Raw genomic sequence first — 12978 nt, forward strand, 5'->3', positions numbered from 1 at the left:
AATCATAAATCGAATGTGAAGTATCTCAGTATACAAACAATTGGATTCCAAAATAACATAGAACATCGATTGTTGGGCCCTTGGAAATCTTGGATTTCTTAATAGCGTTATGCGTCGATTTCCAGTCTCTGCACGTCGTCCACATTAATAAAATACCCAAGGCTCCATCTAAGAATTATTTAAGAAACAGGAAGCCATCGTTTTGGATTCTTATTTGGTGTCATGAATCGATTTCTGGCCTCTACATGTTATCTCTCTTTCTAATATATCCAATCCATTTTGTATGATATTTGACCATTGATTGTTGCCTCATGATCCAGCTAGAAACCCTCCAAACACGACGTGAGGAGGCACTTGTAATCGCTGATATTCTAACCGACCGTATGGATTGTTCTGCCCTGCTCGGCAAAATTAATGCTCAAGCTCGCTCCCGTGTGCTTCGAGGCAACTCTCTTCTCAGTATCCCACTCAGGAGAACTAACTATGCAGGGAATTCCGGGCTAATCGCCCTCCAACGGACGTTCAACCGAGTCTCCTCAGTTTTTGATTTTGACATGTCATGCGACTGTCTTAGAAGACAATTTTAAGATAACTTTTTATCATTTGGACACCAAAACTAGTCTGTTGATAACATACAACAAATTAATAGATAGGTCATGGTATAAATTAAAGGAACGGACCTTTTCCCTTAGTTTGAAATAGTCAGGACTAGGATTCAGTGGTAGATCATATATCCCGTAACGTACCACGAAAAGGTGATCTACACACGTTACGGAGCAGAACGCAACGTAAAGGGTGATACGGTCAAAATTTGGTCAATATCAACTTGACGTATTTCTTTCAATTTTGCATTTAAAAAACCTGAACACCCCTCATTTTGAAGGTGTGTGTGTGTAGAATGTTGCTCCTATTTTGATTTTGGAATTCACTCTTTAGTTGTCAAAATGCCGTCCAAGCAAGAAGAGCAGCGTATCAAAATTTTGCTCGCGCATCGCGAAAATCCGAGCTACTCGCACGCAAAGTTGGCAAAATCGCTAAAAGTTGCCAAATCAACCGTTACAAATGTAATTAAAGTGTTTGGGGAACGTTTGTCGACAGCCAGGAAGTCTGGATCGGGGGAAATCGAAAACCGGAAGCCGCTGAGGCGACAAAGAGAGTTGCCGGTAGTTTCAAGCGAAACCCTAACCTCTCTCTCCGAGATGCCGCAAATAAGCTGGGTGTATCGTCTACAACCGTGCATCGAGCCAAAAAACGAGCCGGACTATCGACTTTCAAGAAGGTAGTGACTCCAAATCGCGATGATAAACAAAATACGACGGCCAAAGCGCGATCCCGGAGGCTGTACACGACGATGCTGACGAAGTTTGACTGCGTGGTAATGGACGACGAAACCTACGTCAAAGCCGACTACAAGCAGCTTCCGGGACAGGAGTTTTATACGGCAAAAGGAAGGGGAAAGGTAGCAGATGTTTTCAAGCACATGAAACTGTCAAACTTCGCAAAGAAATATCTGGTTTGGCAAGCCATCTGTACCTGTGGCTTGAAAAGCAGCATTTTCATAGCTTCCGGGACTGTCAACCAAGAAATTTACGTGAAAGAGTGTTTGAATAAACGTCTGCTGCCTTTCCTGAAGAAACACGGTTGTTCCGTACTGTTTTGGCCGGATTTGGCATCTTGCCATTACGGTAAAAAGGCCATGGAGTGGTACGCCGCCAACAACGTGCAGGTGGTTCCCAAGGACAAGAACCCTCCCAACACGCCAGAGCTCCGCCCAATTGAGAAATACTGGGCTATTGTCAAGCGGAACCTAAAGAAGACCAAAAAAAACTGCTAAGGGCGAGCAGCAGTTCAAGGGAAACTGGCTTTCTGCGGCGAAGAAGGTGGACAAGGTGGCTGTACAAAATCTGATGGCAGGGGTCAAGCGTAAGGCCCGGCAATTCGGATTTGGAAAAGCGGAAGCCTAACTGAATATTTTTCCTGAATTTTATACTAATTGAACTTGAAAAAGAAATTTAATTTGATTTTTTAAATAAACGATTTCACCGATTTACACGCGTTTTCCCTTGACCAAATTTTGACCGTATCACCCTTTAGTCGCTCACTAAATCATTTTGAGCTACTGAAATCATAAACTGTTGAACACTTCTTATGGTAAATCTTTATCCCCTTTACAAATCTGCAATAATATATAGGAGCTACTTTTGATTTTTTTCAGTTACAGTTTCAAACTGTAAAAAATCAGGAAAAAACGTCCACAATTTTTTTTATCGATCTTATTGTCAAAAAACGGGTTATTTCTAACTCTTAAGGGCCACCCACAATAGTCCGTCACCGTCACCGTCACCGGCAGCGTCAACGCATCCGTCATGTACTAAAAAGGCTGACGGACGCATTGACGCAGCGCTTGCGCACAATCATGCGTCACGCATTGCGTTTTGACAGTAGCATAATCTCGTTTTAATCATTTGTTTTGGTAGAAGATTTCATATTTAAAAAATAAGTCCGAACATTCTGAATTTGGGAGGCGATTGGTGAATGGCGAGTTGGATTTGCAAGCACCGGGCAAGTTGCCAGGCTCAAATGAAGTGATGTCGTATTTCATTGTTCCCCCTGGATATGGCCCCCGGCTGCATTTCCTTTTAAGAATAACTTGCTCCGGCCATATCCAGATGTTGACCTACCTCCAATTCAAGACAACTTATATCAACGGCTGTCCAGAGTCAGGAGTGATGGTGATGGGAACGTTAGTGAACCTGGTGAATGGCGTACATTAGTTGATCCTCTGAGATGTATTAACTCTGCGGCCCTTCAGAGAGGCAACAATGCGACACGATCTGCATACGTTAACCGAAATGTGTTGGCCAAACATGTATTCACACAATATTGTTAAAGAATATAAAAAAAAACATTGCAATAGTTTAAATTGTCTACAAAGCTATTTCACTAGATGTATTTTATTGAAAAAAAAAAATCACTGACATTTGTTTGGAAATTGGGTTGGCCCTTCTTACAAATGCAAATTCCTACTAACAATGTTTTCCATGATGTGTTCAATGCAACACGGCACAAAATACGCTTCTGATTACGCTGATGTTACAAAACAGCAACATGACGCTGCGTCAATTTTGAAAATTTTCAAAGTTTAGCACAGCGTCAGCGTTTTAGTACTGGCGCGCAGTGAGCGCAACGCATCTTTGTGAGTTGCTAAACTGAATAGCGTTGGCTCAAACCAAGCTGTCAGTTGACGCTGACGGTGACGGACTATTGTGGGTGGCCCTTTAGAATTTTAATAAGTTAATTACTCAACTCTCCTTATTTTCTCATCGAGAGTAGCAATATTTGAAAATAAATTCAAAAAATCTCCATGCTGCAAAACTGGTCTTACTGTCACTGGTGGTGCGATATCTGTCGGATTCAATGGTGAAATTAGTATTTTATTAAGATACATTGGCGAATCAAAACTGGTCATGCGACACCTAGTTTTTAGATCCGCAATTACGAAAATGATGATGTACTAAAAAAGATTTCATGCAATTTGACAGATATCAAAACGTCATTCCCATTTTCACCCTTCACCCACGCGCCATCTGTGAGTCAATCGTCACTTTGATTCTTCAATTACTAATTACATAATTTAAAAAAAACTTCACCAAGCGATACAGCCCTGCCCTCCGCGATAGCAACACCAGTTTAGCGTGGACAAAATGATCCAGTCAGTCGTAATGATCGTCAGTAGGTATGATACCCACAAGCAAGAAGTATGAAAGAAAGAAAAAAACCATTCAACTCGCGGTCGCGAGTATGCGCGTGGTTTATACTTTACTGCATGCTTCACAATTTCGGGAACGCATTTCAACCTTCCATGAATCACAATCAACAGTGATAAAAAAATAACGTGCTGTTTAAGGTTTTACGCTAGAGCGAACAGTTCGCTTACTGCTTTCGGGCATCTAAAGCTCAGGGGGAATTACAACGAGGGAACATGGATCATCGAGTGAAGGGAAATAATTTCGGTACTACAAATTGTTATTTGTGTTTAATTTTTTGTGCCCATTTTCGGGCGTTTTGTTTAGTACCTTTCGCTGGAATGGCTGAGCAGAGAGCGGTAATAAGGCAAAAACGTGTTTGGCCCCTAGTCTAGCTTCTAAAACTGTGGTCTATGGGCTCGAGTGCAATGACAGACGCCGAGGTATGCGCATTTGGCTTATTACGGTTGAGGGAAGTGATGATCGTTAGTGGTGAAATGTGGAAGCGATGTAAAAGGAACAGAACTAATTATTATAATATTAGGGTGAATTTTCAGACCGGTTGATCATGGTTATGGAATAAATATCGGTTTCATTTCGCGGAGTTGTTTCGGTGCGGTCATAAGTGATCGTAATGGGAGATGTATGTTGTTTGGGGGGATTTACAAAGATTATTGTAGCTGTTGTTGCTAATGAAGCGGTTGATTGTTGAGGAATCCGAGATGTGGTAATGGGGGTATCAACGTCCTTATAGTTATTATTATCTTTATATCAGTCTAATTTGGAATTCTGATACTAAGATCTATTTTCTGATGCATACAATCTCTGATCACGGCTTGGTCCGCTGGTCCCCGGTCCATGAGTTGATGGGTCGATATGTAGGGACAGATGTGGGACCTGCCTCCCTGGGGTTGTTAACCTTAGTACTAAGTACGGAAAACAAGATCGACGGACAACAAATCATGAAAAAAAAAGGTTTTCAGAAAAACATCCAATGGGTTGTAAGAACTGTTGACGGAGGACTACGCTACTTAATGTGAACTATTTTGAGTATAATATTATTTCTTGCAAGATTCCTATAAGATTATTTTTTTTGTAATTATCTTATTTTAAAAGGTTTATGTGAAATTTTTCTTACGTTTAGGGTAATTCTTTGAAAATTATGGTGGCCCTAATAAGAGCCGTTGTGGTGATTATAGAATGGTATGGCAAGATGGAGTAGTTGCAAAAGGATACTTGAACATGCAGTTCAAAATGGAAAGCCAACAGTATTTGGGGAGGGATAAAGTCTGTCTTCTTGATGTCACAGCCGATGTTTCCTGTCAACTCAGATATTTCAGACCATCGAGGTTGGAATAAATCCTCTCCGGAGGGTGAGTAGTTGTTGAGTAGAGTTAAGGCATTATTGTTATCCAAGCAATTCAGGACGTAGATGCTAGTTCACATTAACGGTTCCATGTAATAGTGTTGCTCAAGCCATTTAATTTCGTTACCAATTAATTAATATAAAAATCTTCTAAGTCTCTTTAGTAAAGCAAGATAAGATAAGATACACATGTTCGTAACTGACAGCATTGTCATTGACAATTGAAATGGTTTGCCTTGACTGTAACTGTTAGCTCAAATGAGTGACCAAAGCAGAATTGTCAATATCACCGTGAGTAAGAGTCTAATTTGACGGCTTTCAGTGCTTCATGGAAAGCATTCACTTCATTCTTCTTAGTCGGCTGCTCTGTTGTTGTTGAACGGTTCAGTTGGAGCTGCTGGATCTTTCAGGAAGTTCTGGAATTGGATTCCTTTTCCCTTCGGTCATCAGCACCGCTAGAATTATTCCTTCCACGTCGACCTTAGGCATTTCTTTGTGATTCCCACTCGATAAATTGTTTCACTATTTTTCTATTTGCAGACTTATCTCTTTAGTTTTAATTTGTAAACAGTGGGTGACTTTTTTTTAACTAGTTCGTTTATCGCGCGGGTGATTTTTTGATATCCTTTATTCACACCAATAGATAACAATATATGCTCTTTGTTCCCGTTTGAAACCTAATGGTTTAAAATTTGCTTTTTTAATGATGAAACAACTTTATGGAATATTAACGTCACATCAATAAACAAACACTTAGGAAGTTTCAAGTTTGATTTACAGAACAGTTTCTTGAAGAGATAGCGTGCTGCATTAAATTCATTTTCAAAACCATACACTTTTAGATTTTATCGTCAGACTTTACAGAGTAAAGTGCTGAACTACTGATGAACAATATTTTGCACCATTAAATGCTGTACATATTTAAGCTAATACGGTAGTGCATTGCCGTTACAAGACTACGATAAATCAGAGTGAAAACCAAAAGGCTGTTGAATTGTTACTTAGGAGGCTGTTGACAATAGTCACACTCACCCGGGAACTTTAGAGCGTGTATAAACGTTTTACATCCGTTGTCGACAATGCAATCGTTTGGAATGAATAGAGCAGTCACTAGCTGCATGCAAATAAAAGTCACATACAAAAAATCTGAACGAAGACACCGCGTTTGTTACGTAGAGATAGTCCCCAAAAAAGTGCGGATACTCCACTGTCGAGCAAATAGTTGTGACATCATTTTCTTGTACTTCGCCCGTAAATCGGCTCTCCCGGCTTAATTGTTGTCTCGGGGAACTATTAAATCCCAGTATGTCTCCATACAAAACGGCCATTAGTGTATAGTGATCCGCGTAATCACTAGTCCTAAATATAAGTTAAACATACCTGACCAAGTGTTCCGTGTGTTATGTTCCGTTCAATAAACTTGACCAGCAGTAAAGTTAGACTGTGTGTTCTCCGTTACTGCGCCCGAGCAAAGAAACAGTGGAAGATCTCAGTATTCCGTATCCGCGTTCCGAACTGTAATCGTGCTCACCTGACCAGAATCACGACACTGGCCCAACAGACGCTTGATTGTGCGTTAATAGATGAGAATACGTTAAAGCCCCTAAGTGCTATCGATAGTAATTGGATGAATATTGTTTACTTTTTTTGCGATAGGTGATGCGATAAGCAGTGTTTTTCGAGTCATTATTGCGATTGATTGGAAAGGCAAGAGGGGACGATATTAATAATTTTATATTTTTGACATCCCCTTATTTTCTAAAAATCATACTATTGAGCATGATCATGAGCATTGATAAGCGTTTAGTTCGTAATCGCTACTGATAGCTACTGTGCAAAAAACTGAGGAAAACACATTTTGTTCCTCTTCAAGAAACTGCGATAATTTAAGGAATACATGCTTATTTTTTGGTTTTTATTACAGTGTTCTAGCAAGCATCACTGGGCTAATTAGTTAGGTACGTGCCTTTGGGATCACAGAGTCCTCGGATCAAATCTCGGTTATTACTTTTTTATTTGTCTATTGCTACTTTTCTTCTTCGCCACCGGTAGCAAAATCAAAAGCTTCTCATTCAAATAACACATTGAGCAAAGTAATTTTTATCTAAGCACACCACTCTTTCTCCGTTTCATTGTGTGTTTTCCTCAATGTGAATGTGTTTTCATAAAGCTGAGCAATCGTTCTCCTCAATGTGATAAACCGTAAAGTTAGCTCTTTGTGCTCAATTTGTGAGGAAATAACAAGCCTGGGAGAAACTATCCGTACAGCCGTCCTCAGTTTTAAGGTTTATTCAGACACGCTCGTGATCGTGTAGATTGGAGCGGGAATAACAGCAGTATGAAAGAGTTAACTAGAGCTAGTTGACTCTCTCATGGTGCTGAAAATCCATCTCTGCTCAGCACGTGAACGTTCATGGCTGAATTTACATTTAAAGACGAAAGTTGAAGCAAAGCGGAGAAGAGCGCATGGTATTGAAAACTGAGTGAAGTTGGAATTTTACTTTTCTCGTTTTCTGCTTTGAGGTGGATTCATCCCTGACTAACAACATCTCCTCTCTTGTGACCTTTGTGGGGACGCAGAGGTAAACACGATCCCCAAAACAACAAACACCACTCTAATATTCCTTCGCAACTCACACCTGATTCCAAGGAGGTGATGCTTTATATATGGATATACAAGACATTGACATTGACATTGAACGGTCACTCTCATCACATTCAGATTATTCATTGTACAATTTCACTGATTCTGATCAATCATGGAGTAGCAACCATTGATAGGATTAACTACCCCATTTCCAGCCTATTAAGCACAACCCGCACTTAGTATTTATTAATCTAGCGCAGTTTAACATCAAACGGAATGTTATTATTACTGATGGCTTCCAAATTTATTTACCTTTCCGTACGGACCGTAAGAATTAATAAAGAGAAACCAATCGTTGACATATTATCAAAAGTCTAACACTGCTTCTTGACGCCAAACTCGGCCTACGGATTCTTAACTCGGCCTAACGCATTGAAACGCCACTGAAACGCCAATGAATTCACTTCGGCCTATCGGATGAAGATAAAAATTGATTTGGTCGGAGCGCTTCTTTTGTTTTTGAGAATAATGGGTGCAAACCTTCATATCACGCGTTCTCATTGAGTTCGTTCGGTAGCTTATTGACTGAAGTATCGTACCAAACGCATAATTGGCTTGTTTACTCTGATATCATGGATTTATTTGAAGTTTTCTGCTCGATAGGCCCAAAATGGGCGATTAGGCCGAAGTAGGGCTCTACCCTATGTGCAATTAGCCAACACCGTATGAAAAAATCATGTAAATTTCTGTGATATCTTGCGAACACATTATTAACGCTAGATATGGCGTAAATTTAAACGCAATATCGCATAAATCAGCAATGGTGTATGCAAGTTTGTAAACAATTTCGTTGTTTTGCCAGTTATTGCTCAAAGATAAACGACGGGGATTTTACACGTTGGCTAAAATTCATAACTTTTTTATGTGGAGCTAAGCTAAGCAAAATTTTCCAAGAATATGAGAATATGTTATTTTCAGTTTATGAGTATACAGTAAAGCACCGAAATCTGGACACTTACTTCACAAATTCGAACGTTTTTGAACGCTGATTATCAACGCCTACCAGGCTCTAAATAATACGTAAATTTTTTCATGGTCTGAATGCATCAGTCAGAATCTTCAGACACATGTATTGTGTTGCAAAGTAGACGAAATACTGAATAAAAAAATTGATGTGCAGTTTAACGACACCTTCCGATATTCGGTACATTACGGTACTCATAGAATAGATAAAATTTGCATCGGGTTTCCTCATGTTCGAGCCGATTTTGAGTATAATCGAGGAACATTTACTCACTCATCAGGAAACCCCCCTTTGGGACATTTTCGGTCGAATTCGGCTGAATTTTGAGTTGCTAATTTTGCCATGATAAAGATATTTTTGATTGAACAATAAATGCATAATTATGAATATTTTAGAGTCCCTGAGCATGCGTAATTTTTTTTTTATAATTATATTGCTTTTTTGTTCCGTACCGTTCTGCCCGAGTTCTATCAGTAACTATTTTCTTGAATAGCAGCCCCTGAGATAAAATGTAGAATATAGGGTAAGTGAGCCAGTTTTTAGCTCTAGAGGTCCTCTGATTGGCTGATGTTAATTTTAAAATTTTATTTATTCTTTACCAACATTATTTCGATGCAAGGTTATAATCGAACATTATTTTGCCATATACGCTGACCTTACAATGGATCAGCTTAAAACAATTATGGATTAGTCAGTCTAGTGTGTTAATCAAATGGAAGTGATCTATAATTGTGCGGTCGGTGTGTTTACGTGATTAAAATCATGCAAATTTATTTGAAATTTGAGTTGGGCCCTATATGTGAATGTGTGTGTCATCCTCTACCCCTCACCCAGCTGGGGGTGTTGGGCAAATATAACTGCGCATAATTTGATCAACTCTCATGCTCCGTATTAGTCCCATTTATATTGTGATAATCATTACTTTAAAAAGGATAACTTTTGAGGCAATATAAGGTGTTCTCAATACGTTGAAGGAGAAGTATGTAATTTTGTACTCAACATGTTCAGCAAAACATCACACAGACACCCTTATTTGCACTATCTATTCAGGGATAGAAGGAAAAGGAGATTCACCGCAGTCAACTGAAGCATGAAATGGGTAGCAAACGATACACTGTCGTATTTTGTTGTTGAAAATTGTTACATTTCTAAATACGTTTTATCATATGTACTGTAATATTTTTTAATTAAATGGATGAATCTCACCAAATGTACAAATTGTTCCACAAGCAGCAACTGGTAACGCTTAAAAACCGAACTATTCTTGGATAAATCATTGAATTGGATATCTCAAAAATCACTCAAAGACTGCTTTATACACACTTGAAACCTATTACAACACAAAATTAAACTTTTTAAATGCAAACATTGCCGAATTCACTGAAAAAAAAAACACGCTGCAAGTTCGGCAAAACTGGAATTTTAACTGGCACACGTACCCTATTTATACCGTAACACATCACGTTTTTTAGATGCCACCCACATTATGAATTTTTGTTGTTTGAACGATCTTGGGCCTAACCGAAGCATGTGGCACTGTTGCTGTCAAAGAGTTTGGCGCATGCCAGATCAGCGAGCTTGCAACTCGAAGGTGATTGACTGTCTGAAAGACACTGTTAAATTTTAATTATCAAAGGTTTGAGCGGTAAAACATTGTAAAATATGTCCCAATCTACAAATAGAGCGGTTCAGTAAAAAACGTGCCGTGTTAGGACATAACGGGTCATGATTAATTATGTAATGCATAATTTACGAACAATTTAACAACCCCTAACTATCTTCTAGACTTAAACTTAGGAGGCCACATGAATGTCAAATATGGTCTGAATGTTTGGGCCCTAGACACTCGAGTTATTGTTATAATCAGTGCTTTTTTTTTTTTTTATCTAGTTCGTTTATTTGGAAGGCTCAATCGCGTTAGCTTTACGGAGCCGATAATTCATTGTTCACTGTGTGTAACAAAATTCACTTAATTCTATGTCTAGTAGGAGTTGGGCCGATTACTCGCGGCTTACTCGAGGTTAGAAGGGTACATTTTCGAAGGATAGGATCAGGGGAGGAGCTTGGGGTAGGGTTTTGTTGTCTCATCAGAGCGTTGTCGCCAGTATGAACGGTAGTGCTGTTCTAGCTTCGTCCGGAGTTCGACCGGCTATGGTGACCAGTGGGCGACGATGAGACTCATCGAGACGGGGGGACAAGACAAACAAAAACTAATAAAGAGAGACAAAATACAAAAGGAATTAAATTCTTATACTAGACATTTGAAGAAAAACATAAACGGACTGCATATAGCAGAGATCACGGGTTGCCAACACGTCTCTGATAGGAACATAGGGTTGTCTTCCTTGGGCCTCGAGGGTATTCAAAAGTCGCTCTCTGGCGGCGTCATTATCCGTACATTGCCAAACTGCGTGTTCGATGTCATCGTAACCGTTTCCACACCGACAGATGTTGCTGTCCACGAGGTTTATTCTATTGAGATGAGCATCTAGCGAGTAGTGGTTGGACATAAGTCTACTCATCACGCGAATGAAGTCACGACTTAAGCCCAAGCCTTTAAACCACGCTCTCGAAGAAACATTAGGAATAATTGAATGTAACCACCGTCCAAGATTTCCATTGTCCCAATCGGTTTGCCAACTCGAAAAGGTACTCTGACGCACTAAATGGTAAAATTCATCGTGTGAAATTTGCCTGTCATACAATTCGCCTTCCTGCGCGCCCACCTTTGCGAGAGAGTCCGCCTTCTCATTGCCTGGGATTGAGCAATGTGAGGGGACCCATACAAAGGTAATCATATATGATCTTTCGACCAGCACACACATCTGCTCCCTTACCTTTGAAAGGAAATAAGATGAGTGCCTACCTTGTTTCATCGACCGAATAGCCTCAATCGAACTGAGACTATCCGTGAAGATGAAGTAATGGTCTGCGGGCATGTTGGAAATCATCCCCAATGCGAAGTTGATTGCTGCCAGCTCAGCAACAAAAACGGAACAAGGTTCCTGAAGTTTGCGGAAGGCGCTAGAGTTTTCATTGAAGACACCGAAGCCAGTGGATCCATTGAGACGGGACCCGTCTGTAAAATATCTTTTCATGCAATTGACTTGTTGGTACTTTTCAGTAAAAATACGCGGAATAATAATAGGTCGAAGTTGATCGGGAATCCCATGAGTTGCTTGTTTCATGGTCAGATCATATTCAATTGAGGAACTGCGATTGGTGAAGTGAACACGGTCTGGAGTATAACAAGGAAGACACATATCTGATGATATGTAGTGGTGGTAGATTCTCATAAATCGAGATTGTGTGTTCAGCCCAAGAATTTCTTCAAAATTAGCAATTATAAGTGTGTTCGTCACTCCGCATTTGATTAGTATTCTGAGAGAGAGCTCCCAGAAACGGTTCTGGAGGGGTGTTACTCCTGCCAGAACCTCGAGACTCATGTTATGCGTTGAGTGCATACAGCCTAGAGCAATACGCAGACAACGATATTGAATTCGTTCCAATTTTATTAGGTGACTTTTTCTTGCCGAGAGAAAGCAGAAAGAGCCGTACTCTAGAACAGAGAGAATAGTTGTTTTATAAAGCGTTATGAGGTCTCCCGGATGAGCACCCCACCATGTGCCGCAAATTGAACGGAGAAAGTTGATCCTCTGCTGACATTTTTGCTTCAAATACGTAATATGGGCATTCCAAGTGCACTTTGAATCAAACCAGACCCCAAGGTACTTGAAAGACAATGATTGGGTAATGTTTCTGCCCAAAAGATTAAGCTGCATTTGGGCTGGGTACCGCTTTCGAGTAAACACTACCAGTTCAGTTTTCTGCGGTGAGAATTCGATCCCTAGATTCATAGCCCAAGAAGACAAGTTATCTAAGGAATTTTGCAATGGCCCTTGCAAGTCCACGGCATGTGGACCTCTTACGGAAACCACACCGTCATCTGCAAGTTGTCTTAGCGTGCATTGTTCTGCCAAACAGTTGTCGATATCTTTGACATAAAAGTTATAAAGAAGAGGGCTGAGACATGAGCCTTGGGGCAGGCCCATGTAACTAATTCTGGAAGTTGTCAGTTGTCCAAGAGAAAAGTTCATTTGCTTTTCTGACAACAAATTGTACAAGAAATTATTTAAAATTCCAGAAAGTCCACATCTGTGCAGATTGTCTGACAGAATTTCAATGGAAACTGAATCAAAAGCCCCCTTAATGTCCAAGAATACTGAAGCCAATTGCACCTTGTGCGCAAAGGCCA

The sequence above is a fragment of the Ochlerotatus camptorhynchus genome, unplaced genomic scaffold (assembly GCF_037179485.1).
Source record: "Ochlerotatus camptorhynchus isolate MF236.1 unplaced genomic scaffold, CSIRO-AGI_Acam_v1.1 ptg000324l, whole genome shotgun sequence".
Classification (NCBI taxonomy): Eukaryota; Metazoa; Arthropoda; class Insecta; order Diptera; family Culicidae; genus Ochlerotatus; species Ochlerotatus camptorhynchus.